The sequence below is a fragment of the Diorhabda sublineata genome, chromosome 2, assembly GCF_026230105.1.
Source record: "Diorhabda sublineata isolate icDioSubl1.1 chromosome 2, icDioSubl1.1, whole genome shotgun sequence".
Lineage (NCBI taxonomy): Eukaryota > Metazoa > Arthropoda > Insecta > Coleoptera > Chrysomelidae > Diorhabda > Diorhabda sublineata.
Window position 1 is genome coordinate 2,428,492 of NC_079475.1, and position 17,120 is coordinate 2,445,611.

The window sequence follows — 17,120 nt, forward strand, 5'->3', positions numbered from 1 at the left end:
ACGCAGAATTAATATGTTAAATTAACTCACCTGGTGAAAAACTAATAAAAATTAAATAGTATGTTCCTTCAACAATATATTCAACTGAAAAGTCTTATTTTATCACATAAACCATGAAAACACTAAATGAAAAATTGTTTATGGGCATTTACCATTATCAACGAAATTGTTTGGAGTCGCTATAAGCTCCACACGTCTCTGTGACGTCGAGACTTAGGCTGTCTATTGAAATTTAATGTTATCCATAAATTAACTAATCAATATCAAAATCATTCACTACAACTTATTCTTTTCTAACCTATAAAAATTCGACGTGATTCATTATCTAACCAATTAAAAATTAATAAAAATTCCTTTAGTAACCAGAATTAATATTTCAATTAATCAATATTTCTAACGTCAATTTGAATATTGAATTGTGAAACCTATGAATTTAACATTCTTACAAGAATTAATACAATTCACAACCACCAAAAATCCTAATTAATTATTGTAAGTGAATGTTTTATTATTTTTATACATTTATACATATTTCTTATATTATATGTAATCATAATTTCAGTCCCAGACGATGAATATAAAAGTATTCGAAAGCTCGGAAAATATATTGAAGCACTTTGGTGTTTCATTGTCACGTTCCCAATAAGAAACCGCAAATTGTCAGTGTCAATATCATATTTTGATAAAGACTTAAAAAAAGTCGAAGCGTCAAAATTTATCTTTCTCTTATAAATTATCAAAAAAAAACTAGCTCTAAAACAGAAGAGACCTAAAATCAAGAACATTTAAGAACGTGGCAATGAAACACCAATATATTTGCCTAGCTTTCGAAAACTTATGCATTCATCGTCTGGAAAATAATTAATTGAGATATGTATAAATTCATGTAAAAATTTTTAAATTCATAGGATTCAAAACTCAATAATCAAAGTGTTGTTGATAGAAATATTGATCAATTGAAATATTCCAATTACAAAACCATGCATTAAACAAGCACAACACAAAACAGAAGACATTAGCAGCTTTGATTGGGTCTAGGCCCTAATGTTTGATGGTAATCAGCCCGATAAAGAAAAAGCAATGAACTCAACTATTCAACTGCGAGAAAATGCCTCAGATGTACACCAGACCATATCTCTTTGTATGCATATATAACCTTATTATTTTCTAAGTTTTGGGAACTTATTTATTTCTATTATCAAGACTAGTACCTAAATAAAATATGTCACAGAGTCGCATTCAAATTAATAACATATTTTATAATATTTAGAATTAACATTGAAATTACACAATGTGTTTTATATTACAACAAAGAATGATAAATATCTATTGGTATTTGAATTCAAAGAATACCTATAACACGTACTGTTGAGAGGAAAAATGTGAAATGAGAACAATTAAAAAGTGAATACAAACAAAGAGACAATAGAAGACTTGTTTTTTCAATTGGAGGATGCTTGAAAATTATTTGTACATACCCACACGCAAATATGCTGAATAATTCCTTTTTTCGGATGATTGAAATGTAAACATAGAGATGTCTTTGGGGAAATTTTGTAAAAACTTTCATTGATCAAGTTATCTCATGCTAATGAATTGAAGATACAAATTACGTAATACACATGTATACTGGGTAAATGATTCATATTGGCACATGCTTATATACTGTATAGTGAAATTACGAAGTTTTCTACAATTTCAATGTTTCTTCTTTTTCCAATAAAATTAAAATAAAATTAAAGCCGTAAAGTTGATCCTAAATTATTTTACGAACAATAATTAATTTTTCAGATAAAAATTCTTGTTTTTGATGTTTAATCAGGTTCATATAAAATTAACAACAAAAATTCACTAGAATCTAGGAGAAAGTTTCTCTTTACATCGAAACAAATTTTACAACTGTCTGCCCTCTATTGGAGTTTTACTATACTATCTGCATCAATATTACTTATGTTTTTGAAGAGTTTTACAAAAGTGGAAAATTAATAAGATTTGAAAAAGCAGACAACACGCTTTCATAGCATGCAAAATTAAAAAGCGAGAAAACAATATACTTAAATTAAATTAAAAAAATGCTTTTGAAGCACATCAAACTCAAAAGTTGAAAATATTCTTTGAAATAAGCTTAAATTAAAGATGAATAAGAAATACTAGTAATATTATTATAAAAATTAACTATTTATTTTTCGCTTTCCAGTTTTTCACTTTTCAGCTCGTTCATTATCAAAAATAGATTTTTTTTTCAAGTTCTAGTCATTACTATTGAAAATTTCCAACTGAGGATGCAGTGATGTAAAACTCTTCCCAAAAAACATAAGAAAATTCAATGTTGGATACTAAAATAATACTGATGCAGGAAGTATAGTGAATTTCCAACAGAGAGACGATAGTTATAAACTTTGCAGTTATAATTACTGGAAAAAAAAATCTGCCGAAATTTTTTTTACAGCTTTAATGGGATTTGAACCCACGAATGGCGAATTCTGGAGGTTGACGACTTAGCCCGTTCAGTTAACGGACGTAGTCAAAGTGTTATGATATATTAAAAGTAATAAACCATGAAAAAGAATTGCAAATAAGTTCTTTAGCAAACAAACCCACATACAGGTGACGCTACACTTGCCGACAAGATTTTTGTAACACATTTTTGAAATGGAAATACCCGTCCAATGATAGAAAAAATATTTGTTAAGCCCTAGCACGTACCACTTTTCAATAACTTAACCCGGCATTAGACAGGTCAAAAATAGTTACGAGTTGTGATACGTGGGGTGTAGCAAACCCCAAATTGATCCGATTAGCGATGCTTTCTTGATATCATTGCCTTCTTAGTGGGTAATATCAGAATCTTTGTATTAAAATATCATTTTTTGTTTTTATTCGCTATTGCAAGAAAGTGGATTCTTTTAGAGTGAAAAATGAGATGCTTCTTATTTATTTGCTGAACAAATCGACACAGAGTGTTATGATTAAAACTACAGGCTTCCAAACAAAAAAGCCGAATATAATTCTTGCTAGTAACAAAAAAGTTATTGTGTATTCAATTAGTACAATTTTTGCAATAGATGTCATTTGAACGTGGGCATTCAGAGCATCTTCCCTGTTAATCTGGCCTAGTCTTTTTGGTAGATGGCTTCGGATTTTCACCCAAAATTTTTCTTATATTGCCGTGTAAATCGAGAGCAAGCTTGGGGTTAGACAGCCTTTGTCTCTGGTGGTCTTTAATTAATTCCATACCTAGTTTTTAAAAAAATTCTTCTGGCAGGTGGGTCATAATATTTTCGGACCTGGTTCTTACGTTATATTCCTTACACCATGTCATTCCAGTTTTTCCATAAAAATTATGGATTTCAACCGGGTCTACGACATTTTGTTGGCCGTCGACCGTCTGCACTTCTAAGTCAGGGTAATCACTACACACGCTAACATTGTCAATTTAGTTGTCTTCTTCGGAATTATCCTCATCAATAAAGTCTTTGGAGACGTCTGTGCTCTTCTTCGTAATCTCCCATCAATACACGAGCTAATACAAGCGATAATTCCCAAATAATAACCATAGTTCATAACTGTAGAAACGATTTCACGAAAACAAAAACAAATCTCCTCAAAAAAAGTTTTAAGTTTAGACAGGTCCTATTCGCACTGTGTCTATGCTGGAACTATGTTTTCAATAACCACGTGTAGAGGAATACTTTTAGTTTGAAGGTACTGAGGCGCTAGCGTCGTTTGGCGGTCAATTTGAATATTTTTCCTGCATTTTTCAAGCGCTGGGGTTTGTCATACACCACCTGTCTAATGACGAGTTAATAATCCCTGTTAACATTAGCATGTCGGTAATTTTATAAAAGGGCGGTTGATATCGGTGAATTTTATGACCTAAAAAAATACCTGAACTGTAAAATAAACATGAAAAATAATATTCTGTTGAGTTTCATAGTAAGTGGTTCTCCGTTCATAGTCCAAAAAGTGATTATAAAGACGAAAATATCGAGAAAACGCGCCGCAGTTGCAAAACTTCTCACAAATTTTACTATATTTGTGGAGAATTTATGGTGAAATCGCAGGTCATTTTACGAAAATTTGAAAAAAGCCTATTTCAAATATTTTGGAACTTTAATTGGAGACCAAGGCAAGTAGTGAGCCCCCACGCGTGCTATGTTAGTTGTAGCGTGTCATTGGTACAGTGAATGAATGGGAAGATGCTTTTTGTAATTCCAATGTTATTGCGGAAACCTACTAACCATTTTGACGAATGCTATTTTTGTCTAACAAAGACTGAAGGTTATTCTAAGAAAGGAAAGTACAAGATCAATTATCCAAATTTTCTGTCTGCTTTACAACCTGTTTCCCATAACGAAGATTTACCAGTACAGATTGCGCCTTTAGATTCGCAACATATTGTTTTAGAAGATACTAGAGACAACGTATCATCAGGAAGCTCCGAAGAGCAATGCACCGACCCCATTTTTACTCCAAGTACCAGTTCCGGAGTTTGATTTGTTGTTTAAAAGTGAGTTGAATGATTTAGCACTTGATTCGGGGTTATCAAAGCAACAGTCTGAAATTCTTGCTTCCCGTCTTAAGGAATGGAACTTGTTAGCCAAAGATACAAAAACTTAGTTCTTTTAGAAATATAAATTCTACATTTTCTGCATTCTACAGGATGGAAAATTCGTTGTGAGCGTGTACGGATATTGGTGGTTTAATGAAGGAACTTGATATTGCGCATAATCCCAGTTAGTGGCGTCTATTTATTGACTCATCTAAATACAGTTTAAAAGCAGTGTTAGATGAAAGAAACTTATGAAAGTATTCGTTTGCTTTTAGACAAAATTATTTACAACAAATATGAGTGGTAGATATATGGGGACCTTAAGATGATTGGAATTTTATTGAGACTTCGCTGTTTTTTTTGTCTATAGGACAGACGGGCAGTAGATCAACACTATGTAAAAAAAACTGACGAGCAAGAAGTGAGTTTCAACCGGGATTTCAAAATAATTGAGTTTATACACCAAAAATGTCCTTCTGCCACCCCTTTCACATTAAACTTGGATTCATGAAAATCTTTGAAAAGGCTATGAATAAAGAGGGTGATGAAATCAAATAACTTAAAATCTTTCCCCATTTGAGTGATGCCAAATTAAAAGGAAGGTATTTTTATTGTGCCACAAATATGAAAATTGCTGGATGATGACAATTTTGCAAAAAAGTTCACCTGGCAGGAATTTAGAGCATGGAAGGCATATGTTAGTGTAGTAAGGGGAAGTTTAAGAACTTCTACAATTCCCTTGGTGCTCGAATGTCACTTTAAAATTCATTTCCTCCATTCCCTTCTGATATTTTTTTTCCGAAAATTTGGGAGCTGTCAGTGATGAAATGTTCCACCAAGATATTAGAATAATGAAAATTCGGTAACAAGGACGATGGGATTTCACCATGATGGTTAATTACTGTTGATTTTTAAAAAGAGAAAGTGCAACCCCTCATAAAAGAAGAGCGAACGTAGAGCTAATTGATATTTAAAGTGATTTTTATTAATAGATTTTTGCTTTTAAGAGATGTGAGGTATGTTTATAAGATGTAGACTATGAATATTGTCTATATATACGATTTAAAAAACGTGAAATTATTTTATTGATAATTATTAAATATTTTACCAATAGTTATGGTTCTATAAATGTCACATAAAAACCTTGAGTGTTACAATTATTTTTTTTCATATTTTCTTATTTGTCTAGGTCCTTTTTTTCACAATATTCTATTCTTTCTTGTGTTACTACAAAAAAAAATTCTGTCGACCAGTGTAATATAACCGTGTGAAAGCCAATTTCTAAAATGACATCAAATGTGGAGTGGTTCATTGGGGCCGCCAAAATGTGCATTCTATAAATTTTGTTTAAGAACAAGATGATATGATTTCGGATTCTGGATTTTTCTGTCAACCTAATCATCAATTGACAAGAAAACAATGAAAAAATAATAGTTAATAGTAGTAGTAGCTGGGAGCAAAAAAGAGACGATGTCAGTTTTCTCTTCACTTGAGAAAACAAGAAGATAAAGGTGATGAATTTATAGAAAATATCAACATGCTTTTAAACTATTCAATATTATTGTTACATTTTTCTCACTTTTTCACTAACTACAACACAATCAGAAGTTTCTATCAGTTCCTGATATCATTGGAAGAACTATCACCACTCAGAATTTGAGGATGGATAGTATTTTGTCAGTGTTTATGAAACTATTTAGAAAATAACGCGTTTTATCTTCATGATAATGTAAAATTTGAAATTTCAGATGTAAAATCTTTGCTACGTTTTGCAATCTGTGAAATTACACCAAAAACCACATATGAGAATTAAATTTTTCGTCGAATACAGTTGAGGAACTGGTAGTTATCTTAAAAGAAATACCAGCTCATTAAGAATGTAATATTATTAAGTGATATTTTCAATAACAGCTACAAATGATGTCGCGTGGAATAAAAATTTTATTCAACTGGATGTAAAATATTTCATGTAACAAAATTCACTACTACGAAATCAATTTTTTCATATTCAAAGTACGTTTATGAGTTTCTATCTACTGTTTTGTAAATATTGACGCACTGATTGCGCGATGTTGATTTCTTTGGAAATATTACGGGGATTTTAGTAAAAGTAAATGGTTAAATTGAAACAAGTTAAAAGTGTATCATTAAATTCCCTCTATAGTGAATAAGACATGATTGCACACTCCTCATAATATTGCATAGTAACAATGCTACAATTCAATTGAGTTTGAATGGAAGATATCAAAGAAATATTCCAAATACACGTCTTCTATAAAGGTTGTACATAATTCTCATGAAGGTATTCCAAAATATTGTTTAAAGTGACACAGAAATGTTATTCAAGGGTAACTTGTATTTCGTAGTCGAAAGTTAAAGCTGTATGAAGAATAAACTTAAAAAATATCAATGATAAAGAAAAGTTTTTTAACATATTGTCGAATAAAATTCTTGATATGAGAAATAACTGATCGTATCCGTTAAAGTGTGTAATATATTAGATATTAATTTCGAATTCAAATAAAAATAATTTTTGAAGGAAGGCAAAAATACCAAAGCATAAAACAACATTCTGTTATTAAGGCTATGTTTGATTGCGCAGCTAGAGTTCGACCGTCAACAACTGCCATTTCAAAGAAGGAACTTATTTCGTTGATCGACAAAGATCAATTGCAAAATATATTGACTGCGCAATGATGGTTTCTTCTCAAACTGATAATGAAAAAGTAGTTGAACAAACAGTTTTAAATCGAAAGTACGATGAAGTTGAGCAAAACTCTGCAAATTAGAATGAGAAAAGTCTAAAAAATGTTTAGAAATTCAAGCGAAAAATATGAAATTCCAGTATTCCAGTGTCTGAAGTTGATAGAGGATAAGATGATGCCAAATCTATTTTAGCTGACATCATGAAAATAACCGAAGAAGGATTTTTCCAATTGGGCACAAAAACAGCCGCATAAAACGATGAATTCCCAATCCCAGTTCAATTAATTAAAATCAAAGAAGTACTGGATGTAGAAATATCGCTCCGGTCGGTTGTTACAGTTCAAAGTTTAGGTACTGGTTTAGGATTTAAATTAAATAATAAAAAATTTTTTGTTCTAGAAATAATGTTCTTTGTAATTCCCAGTGTCATTTTGGTAATCCTTGTTGTAACAAATGATTTTATGGTACGATTCCATCAATACAATTTATATACTGCATAAATTAGATGAATTGCTTCTTTTTCATTCTTATTGTCTATCATTCATTTATTTATAGAATACCTAGTTATTTCATTTTAGATAAATTGTTGATTTTACACTTTAACTGTGACTCGGACACAATCAGTTATTTCATGGAATAACTGGGTATTCAATGAAATAACTGCAATATATACTTTAACGGTAACATAACAGCGAAATAGATCGAAAGTAATTCTCTTTAACCGGATACAAACAAACCAGGAATATTTTTTACAGTAGGACTAATAGTGCAGGCATTAAAGCTCAAAATGGTGTCAAACCTCCGAATTCTTTAATGCAGATCTGATTTTCCTGAAAATTTAGAATTAACCTCATCTTAACCTCCATTTCAAGATCTACATGGTCGCAAGGTGTGCAAATTGTTTTTAAGGAGTGAAAACCAACCCTTATCAAAAAATATCAATATTATAGTTTTTCCTACTTTTTTCAATTTAAATGTTTTTCGTTTTGCACTATAAATAACATATTGTCTGATGATTTATATATTTTGAAGTATCAACCCTTAAAAATCTTTAAAAACTACCCTTCTGATGAAAATAATATAGGAAAAAATCTTTTAACGATTTAAAACATTGCAATCTCATTTTTACTGTAAAAAATTCATAGCATTTTAATAAAATTTATTTGGTTATGGATTTTTTTAAATTCAACCCTTAAAAACTTGAAGAGAATGAAATAAAAATAAAGCTAATAACTGCCAACTTTTAGATTTTGTATTCTTTTTGGTATTAAAGTTTCTTGCCTCTACTTGATTCAATTTTTAATTGTCTATACCTACAGGCCACTTAGCATCAATAGATAAAATCCGTGCGCCAAAAACTGTTTCATATCCTATAATTCACAAAAAAAAATTTTATTTTTTATGTGACTCCATCAATTTTGAAACTATCACATTCTACAAAAAAACATTTTAGAGGTAATTTTCAGGGCTACAAGCTTGAGTCCTCCCACATTTTAATAATAAAGGGTCAAAGGGCTGTGGATGAGCAATCCTCGTACTATATAGACAGATTAATTTCGTTATAACTCCGTCAATTTTTATGTTACAAGAAAAATAAAAAAAATAATCGTCATAAAAAATGCTTCACTTTCATTGTTTATTTGTTTTTGTATCTCATATAGTTATGGAGAAAATTTTTTGGAAAAATAAAAAAAAAGTATTATTTAATGCTCATTTTATTCCAAATTATGCATTTCTAATCAACCAAACTTTCAGATGCCGTGAATAACATCCAAATAAAGTATTTGGTATGAGAAATAAGTTTAATTTTGATTTTCAATGAAGTGGTATTAGTTTTAGAGCAATTTTTTTTATCTTTAACTATTTTACATCATATCTCACTGAAATTCCAGTCGAAACGACTTTTATCAATAGTCATTTAAAAGGCCTTTTGAATGTGTTTAAAAGTATTCCATCACTTTTTGTTGAAAAATGTACCCTTTTCCCGTTATTTAAGGTTAAATGCTTAATTACTTAAAACAAAAGCTATTAAAGTATTTATAACTTGCTTTAAGTAGAACTTCAAGATCTTAAAATATAGCTTAATTTCTTTGTTTTTTTATGAGCTTCATTTTTGTTCATCGCAGTTTTTTCGATAAAATGCATCATTACAGAGTTATACGTAAAAAACTATTGAAAAATGCGTTTTTTTTTTGACGAAAAATCGTACTTTTCAATTGCGAAAACTCAAAAACTATTGATCTAACGAATAAACTTAAATTTGCCGATCTTTCGATTTCTGGGGTTATTTTGGGTGAAAAATGTTCCACTCTCGAAAATGGGGTTAGGTTAGGTTAGGCTTATGAGTAGTGCTAACAGAAACCCGAAGAAAAGCATATTCACTATCAAGTAATTTCGAAATTTGTACGTTTTTATATCAAACAGTATAGTTGAGGTGATAATTTTCAAGGTTAGATAGATTAGGTGATGCTATTTACTTATAGCACATCTATTTTTTCAGTTTAGATTCAAGCATGTGGAAATTGATTGGATACTGCAACTATTAGGGAAACAAAAACTCCTTCAGAGTTAATAACAAGCACCACAAGCTGCACAGGTTATCTAGAAAGGTGAAAAGCAGGAAATGAAATATTTTTGACAGTGAAAAGTTTGTTTTATTTTTTTGTATGTTATAAACTGCTAATTATAACAAAGTTGAGACATTCCTTCGCTCAAATAAGATCTTGGTTTTATTATATTTTCCATTTCAAGTCTTGTAATTTTCAACAATTTTAATTAGTATTTTTATCAGTATTTTGGGCTTAATGAAATTTACTACCATCGATATCGGATGTGATCTTGTGTCTCAAAATAACCATATAATTTTCCAAATCAACGCGGTTTCCACAAATTTCGATATTTCTTATATCATGATATAAACTCTTGCAAAACACAATCAATGCAACGATTTTACTTAGAAAAATTCATATGGGATTCGTTTATTCCAGTATAAAGCCAAAGTTTAGTTAATATAATGCCACAAAAAATTCGTCTGCAATGAAAAAATGTCAACATTCATTTTATTATAAATAGGATTGAGGTAAATAATAAATTAATAAATTGTAGTTAATTCGCTTACGAAATTAATTCTGTTCATTCAACTTTGTAGAAATATTGTAATTTTAAGTTTAATAAGTTTTTGGTCGAAAATATAACTGGCGACCTAGCTCAACAGTAGATGTTAATAATTATTTTTGCGTTTCTTTATTTTATTTCAGTGTTTTTTGACTATTTTGTTGATATTAAACGGAATTGAATGTTAATTATTCAATTGCGAATATTTTAACTAACAATGACTGAAATGGGAAGGGACTCATAGTAAAAATTAAGAACGTAAGTTTTGTAAAAAATGAATGCTACTTGTATAGAACAAATAACTTATAGATACGAGAAGTATTACTGAAAAAATAATAATTATAAATTACGATTACAAAACAGACGTATTGTCAAATTTTATTGTTAGAATACAAGTTTTGACTTCAATTAAAAAATAAAATTCAAAGATGAAAGTGTAAAAAAATTTTTTCGTCACAAATTGGAATAAGATTGACGGGATTCAAAGTTATTTCTTCCTCTGAAAAAGCAAATGTGAGTTATGTGAAGAAAAATCCAGAACATTCTAAAAATTATAACGCATATAGATCAAATTACGTAAATAACTATCAGATTCTTATTAGTATAAATATGAATATTTATTTAGCAAACTAAGGATTTAAAGTTAAAATTGGTTACACTAATCTGACTGGAGTACTAGACGAATATCAAATTGAATGAACTAAGTATTAGTTTTACAGGCTTCTTTATATATTAGTTCTTATAAAATAATAATTGTAAAATTATATAAATATATTTATGATTCATTATAGTCACATTAATAATAATTAAATAAAATTCAAATTTATTTTAATTTTAATAGTAATTCTTCAAAAGAAAGATAAATATTGACACTTCGAATAATTCTAAGTCTTTACCAGTTTTTAACACCTCCAAATTTTTGGAAATAGAATCAGACACTCTAGCTGAAAAGTTTCCTTGCACCTCTAAAAAGGATAAAAAAATAACGTATATCGATTCCGACGTCAACTTGAAACCAAATTTCACAGTATTTTTTATTGATAGTGTACACCAATGCAAAATATTGTTAATATATACTTTTATTTGTTTTATATTTCTAAATGTTCTTGATGTTAAGTCTTTTCTGTTTCAAAATTAGTTCATTTTTTTATAATAATTTTTTAAAAGAAAGATAAATATTGACGTTTCTACTTTTCTTTAAGTCTTTTTCAAAAGAGGATACTGATACTGACAATTTGCGTTTTTATATTAATCAATAGATCACCCACATCATGAACATAGAAATAAGAATAAAATCAAAATAGAAATTTGTTCTAAAATTGATTTTTCCTTAGTCCTACATGTCAAATATGCAGTAGTAATCAATTAAATTATTTGTAGTTTTATTAGAATTTACAAAATAGAGCTATAAATTTTACTTGAATTATTTAGGTCCTTTTTATCATTTATAGCTTTTGTTCTTATTAATGTGAACCATTTTGAAAAATTCTCTTTTTCGAGTATTAGATTCCGTTACAAGAATCTTTCAAAAATTTTTGAGTCTTTTTGATATTTCAAGGTTTTTCAATGCAGTTCTATTTTTTTATCATATTGATGACCTCTTAGTCTATTTTCTAGATACTGAGATGTCTGCCCTATATAGACAGCGTCGCAATTAGTACAAGACACTTGATACATAATATTACTGCTTTTGTGTTTTCGTGTCTTACATTTTAATTCACTGAAATAATCGGATAACGTATTATGTCGTTTATGACTTATACTAAGATCATATTTATTTAAATAAATCGATAATCAATTGTTGGGAAAGTCCTTGTACATATGGTAAGGAGAAATGTTTTGGGTTTTGATATTTTGTTTCTGTATTGTTTTTTAAATGATTGCAGTATCTGTTTATCCTTTTCTTGAATATGTATTTATATATATTTATAATTTTTTCCAGAGAATTATTTTCTTTCAATGCAGTTTTTGCTTTTTGAATAGTTAAGCATCTTAATTCAGGATCTGACAGTTGGACAGATCTATCAGCCAAACGTATTATCACTGATCTTTTTTGTGAGCTAGGATGACATGAATTGAAGTTCAAATATCCTGAGGACCAAGATGAAAAGCAGTTGTACTTTACAAGATCCACCTACTGTAGTAAAAGTAGACTCAATTTTTATTTAAAGAATTAAATGACTGATAAGAAAATTAATATTCCTATTCTAAACGCTTGGAGTGCTTTATCCATTTTTCAACTAACACCATTTCAAATAAAGCTGGTAAGAAGTTATATCTTGAGTTTCTCAATGATATGCATTTAATTTATTCTTTTCTTATATCAAGAGTGTAAAAGGGTATTTTTCATTTTTTAACTGTACCTTGAATTGAAGTTGTTTATTATAAGAATTGAATTTTTTATTTATGTTTTCATTTTGATTCTTTGGTACGGCAGTAATGCAATCATCCATATATCAAAAAAAGAATAGAATATTTATATCAAGTTTGCTTAAGAAAGTTTCCTCAAGATCTTCCATTACTAATTATGCTGTAACACTTGAAATAGAAGCCCCCATAGCAAAACCATCAATTTGTTTATATATTTTATTTTCATATTTGAAATATTTTGTGTGAATTTTATAGCTTTTATAAATTCGTTTCGAAGTATTTCTGTATATTCTTCAAATTTGACCTATCTTTTACTTACATATTTTTCACAATAATAATACGAATATTTGTATATAAAGAAACCACATCTAACGACATAAATACATATTCGTTCGAAGGGTCTTGTTTAAATTTTTTGTAAGAGATCTTATCGTTTAATAATTTCATCATTTTATTATTATAATCTTCTGATCTCATGATAACAGTTTCATTAGATTTATCTGCTTTCAAAATTTTGAGATTTCTATTTTTATTTATGAATTATTGGTTTTTAGTTATATTCTGAAGTTTGATATTGCTCTGTTGCTGTTTGTTTTTCAATTTATTTTTGAAATTATCGATAATATTACAAGTATTTTATTCGATTTTGAGTTTCTTTATTTAAATGATTGATGTTGCATTCAATATTACATAAGATATTTGTCACAAGTAATTCTTTGTCGCTTGAAATATTTTGTGCAAAAATGGCACCTAAAGATAAAATTACTCTCACTTCATTGAGTATGACAGTATCAGTTAAATTTTCGATCCATTTTATTTCATTTATATTTTCAGCAATTGGATTTTGTTTTTTATATTAAGTTATCAATTTTCTAAATATTGTTTTCTTTGCATTTATTGAAAAGTCATTCAGTTTTTTGGCATTTTTCTTCAAATTTTTGGAAAATATTAATAGGAATTACTTCAATTATTTTAACTGTTATGTTTTTTAAATCATTATCTAGTTATATAAAAGTAATTTTTGATATTCATGCTGCAGGCACGAAGAAGAGATTTTTTTTTGAAATGATTCACATTCATAAGAACGAAAATCCTATAAATGATAAAAAATATAAGTAAAACTTATAGCTCTATTTTGTAAATTCTAATAAAACTACAAATAATTTAATTGATTACTGCTATATATTTGAGATGTAAGGAGCGAGGAAAAATAAATTTTTTCTTATTAGAACAAATTTCTATTTTTATTTTATTCCTATTTTGATATTCATGATGAAGGTGATCTATTAATTAATATAAAAACGCGAATTGTCTGTGTCAATATCATATATTTTGATTAAGACTCAAAATTAGTCGAAACGTCAATATTTACCGTTTTTTTTTTAAATTATTATAAAAAAATGAACCAATTTTGAAGCAGAGGAGACCTAAAATCAAGAACATTTAGAAGCATAAACAAATAAAAATATATATTAACAATATTTTGCATTGGTGTATAGTATAAATAGGTCAATAAAAAATACTGTGAAATTTGGTTTCAAGTTGCTGTCGGAATCGATGTACGTTATTTTTCGATTTGGTGGTGTTAAAAACTGGTGAAGAAGTAGATTATTGCAAGTAAACTAATGGAATATAATCCTAATTTATAGCATTTAATAGCTGCGATTGGGATACTAGCAGTGACAATTTTGATGATCAACTTCAAAATGTGAAAATTAGAAAAACTACTGAATTGAGATTTTTTATAAACATTTCGATAATGTTTTTTAGAAACCCAATTTTGTAACCTATATTATCCACAAAAATATATTTTGTGATGATAAATATAATTCAAAAATTTTTAGCATCGTGCATTTTGAAGTCTTTAATGATATATTCCATCAAACTTCCAATACCGGTTACCAAAGTTATAATCACGTCTTTTCTTTGGAATATAATATTTTCATAGCATTGAAAAAAGGGTCATTTCAAACTTTAAATACTTACAAGAAAATTTAGAACTGAAATAATTATTATTTTTCAATTATTCCTAGAGTATCCAGCATTCACAATGATAAAAATATAAAAATTGAGATTCATATGGAATGGAGTACTTTAAATAATATTCAGTATCAAACATTCAATTTTGCTGATATTTTAACTTTACAAGTTTTTTGAAATATTCCGCGCCAAAATCTTTAAAACTTTTAGGTTAGGATGAACTCGCTCACGAAAACTTTGTAACATAAGTCCATGCAAGAAATAGTATTTTACTTACATGGAATATAAGCAGAAGCCCCTTCGCTGGAGTGTTGGTGCACTACTGCAAGCCCATCGCTGGCGGCCAGGCGTCGGCCGCCTCGTCGTGACCGTTGCCTCTGACTCTGACGATACTCACGTTTTCTCTTCGTAGAAGGCCGCGATTGCGCAAGGCTTTGCTTACCACGCGCTGACTGGCATCACCAGGACTTTGTCGACGATATCATCCCCGCCGTCCCACACAAATACCTGCTATTGGTTGACGCACGCATGTCATTTTTCACTTCCACAGCCACTTGTTGAGAAAATTCCTGGCGTCTACCAAATTTATTCATTAAATCGAGCAAACTTTGGACCCACTGCCTTCAAATACCAAATCCTATCCAAGCTCGAATGTTTATTCTTTTTACTACATCAACATATACCCCACGATTTCAGGATCCAATTGGATATAGTGAATTGGATTAATGACATATTAGAATATTCAATTCGTGTAATAAATTTTAAGTTTTTTGTTGTACTAGGTATTGTTTGAGATTACTACTCCAGGGATCACGTAGACGAAATCTTTATTATAACATCATATCAATTGTAACATACATAAGTTTAATTCAGATGCAATAAAAAATTTTCGGATACAGAATAAAAAAGTTCACTATCTACCCCGACTCTAAAGTCTTTCTATAAATAATAGAGTTTTTCCTTATCTCCGAGCTTCTGCTGAGAATTGAGTTTGTTTTTGCAGCTATTATTCTAGATATACACTGGCGACCAAAAATTGAGGTCACCTTGAAATTTTCATGTTCTTGGGGCGAAATTCAACATTTTGTTGTTAGTGAAGATATGGAACGAACAAAATGAAAAAAATGACTCTAATAACATGTATTCCCTTCTCTTACATTGTTGACTGCTTGAAGTCGACGCGGCATACTTTGAATTAAGTTGCAACAGCAATATTCTCAGCTCCTGGGCAGTTCTTGGTGCTGGTGCGTGTCTGCGGATCAGTCGTCCCAACTCGTCCCAGACATGTTCTATGGGATTCATGTCTGGACTGCGGGCAGGCCAGTCAAACCGCCTAATTTCTACCTCATTCAGATACTCCCTGACAATTATGGCTGTATGTGGTACCGCATTATATTGCATAAAAATGACACGTTCCCCCATAGTCATCATGAAAGCCATAACATGGTCTTCTAGTATCTCCGTAATGTACCTGTAAGAGATTAGGGAGCCATTTTCTATGATGACCAGCTCTGTACGAGTTTGTGCAGTGATTCCCACCCAAACCAAAACTGACCCACCGCCAAATGGAAGACGCTCGTCAATGCAAACTTCAGCATATCTTTCACAAGGTCTTCTCCACACACAGCTCCAGTCATCATCATTCCAACGCACGTGGCCAATGTCAATCTTGCAGTCCGATGCTGACGCTGCTATGGGGGACTTGTAGCCATTCTTCTGCACGACAGTCCAGCAACATGAAGTCTTCTTCTAACGGTCCATTCACTAACGTTAACATTTCTCACTCCTTCCAACTGATTTCGTAGTGAAACCGCAGTAGCTGTTTTATTCCGCAAACTTCATCATCTCGTTGAGTGGTAACTCTTTTCGCTCAGACCCTGGTCTTCTAGTCATCAGGCCAGTCTCCAGAACTACACACTTTGCACACCACAAAGACTAGCACCAATAATTCTTACAGTTTCACGTTGCCCCCGACCATCTTGTAACAGCGCAACAATTCTTGCCACAACAATCGGATCTAAAGATATTATGGACCTGTTAAATCACTACACTTTGCAATCGTTAGGTTTTATACAAAGAATCAACAGTAAATTGGAAAATAGACAAAGGAAATGTGAATGTTCAAGTAGCGCAAAGGCACATTTTTCATCAAAGTCGTACTTTAATACATCGAATGACAGCTGTGAAGTCTCAGAAAAAATTTGCTTTAACGCCTACTGATCTTTATCAATATTGACGCAAAAAATTATTCGCAATTTCTAAAGAAACCTCAATTTTTTGCTCGCCAGTGTAGTAGCTGTGACTGTGACCAAGATATTCTACAGAGCGTTCACGTAATTATATCCATTTAACGGCTGGACATTCAAACAAAGAAAACGAAATAACCATAAGGAATGTT

General features: G+C 30.1%; 1 protein-coding gene across 2 annotated transcripts in view; it reads right to left on the bottom strand.

Moving 5' to 3' along the window:
* LOC130452963 (synaptic vesicular amine transporter) overlaps positions 1–15,176 on the bottom strand; it is a 164,933-nt gene extending 149,757 nt beyond the window's left edge. The window contains exon 1 of one of the 2 annotated variants that reach the window (XM_056792513.1): positions 15,000–15,176. The gene's annotated coding sequence lies outside the window, so the exon portion shown is untranslated. Of the gene's footprint in view, positions 1–30; positions 168–14,999 lie in introns of those variants that run through there. The other variant, XM_056792514.1, reaches the window with a different exon arrangement.
* Positions 15,177–17,120: the final 1,944 nt, after the last annotated feature.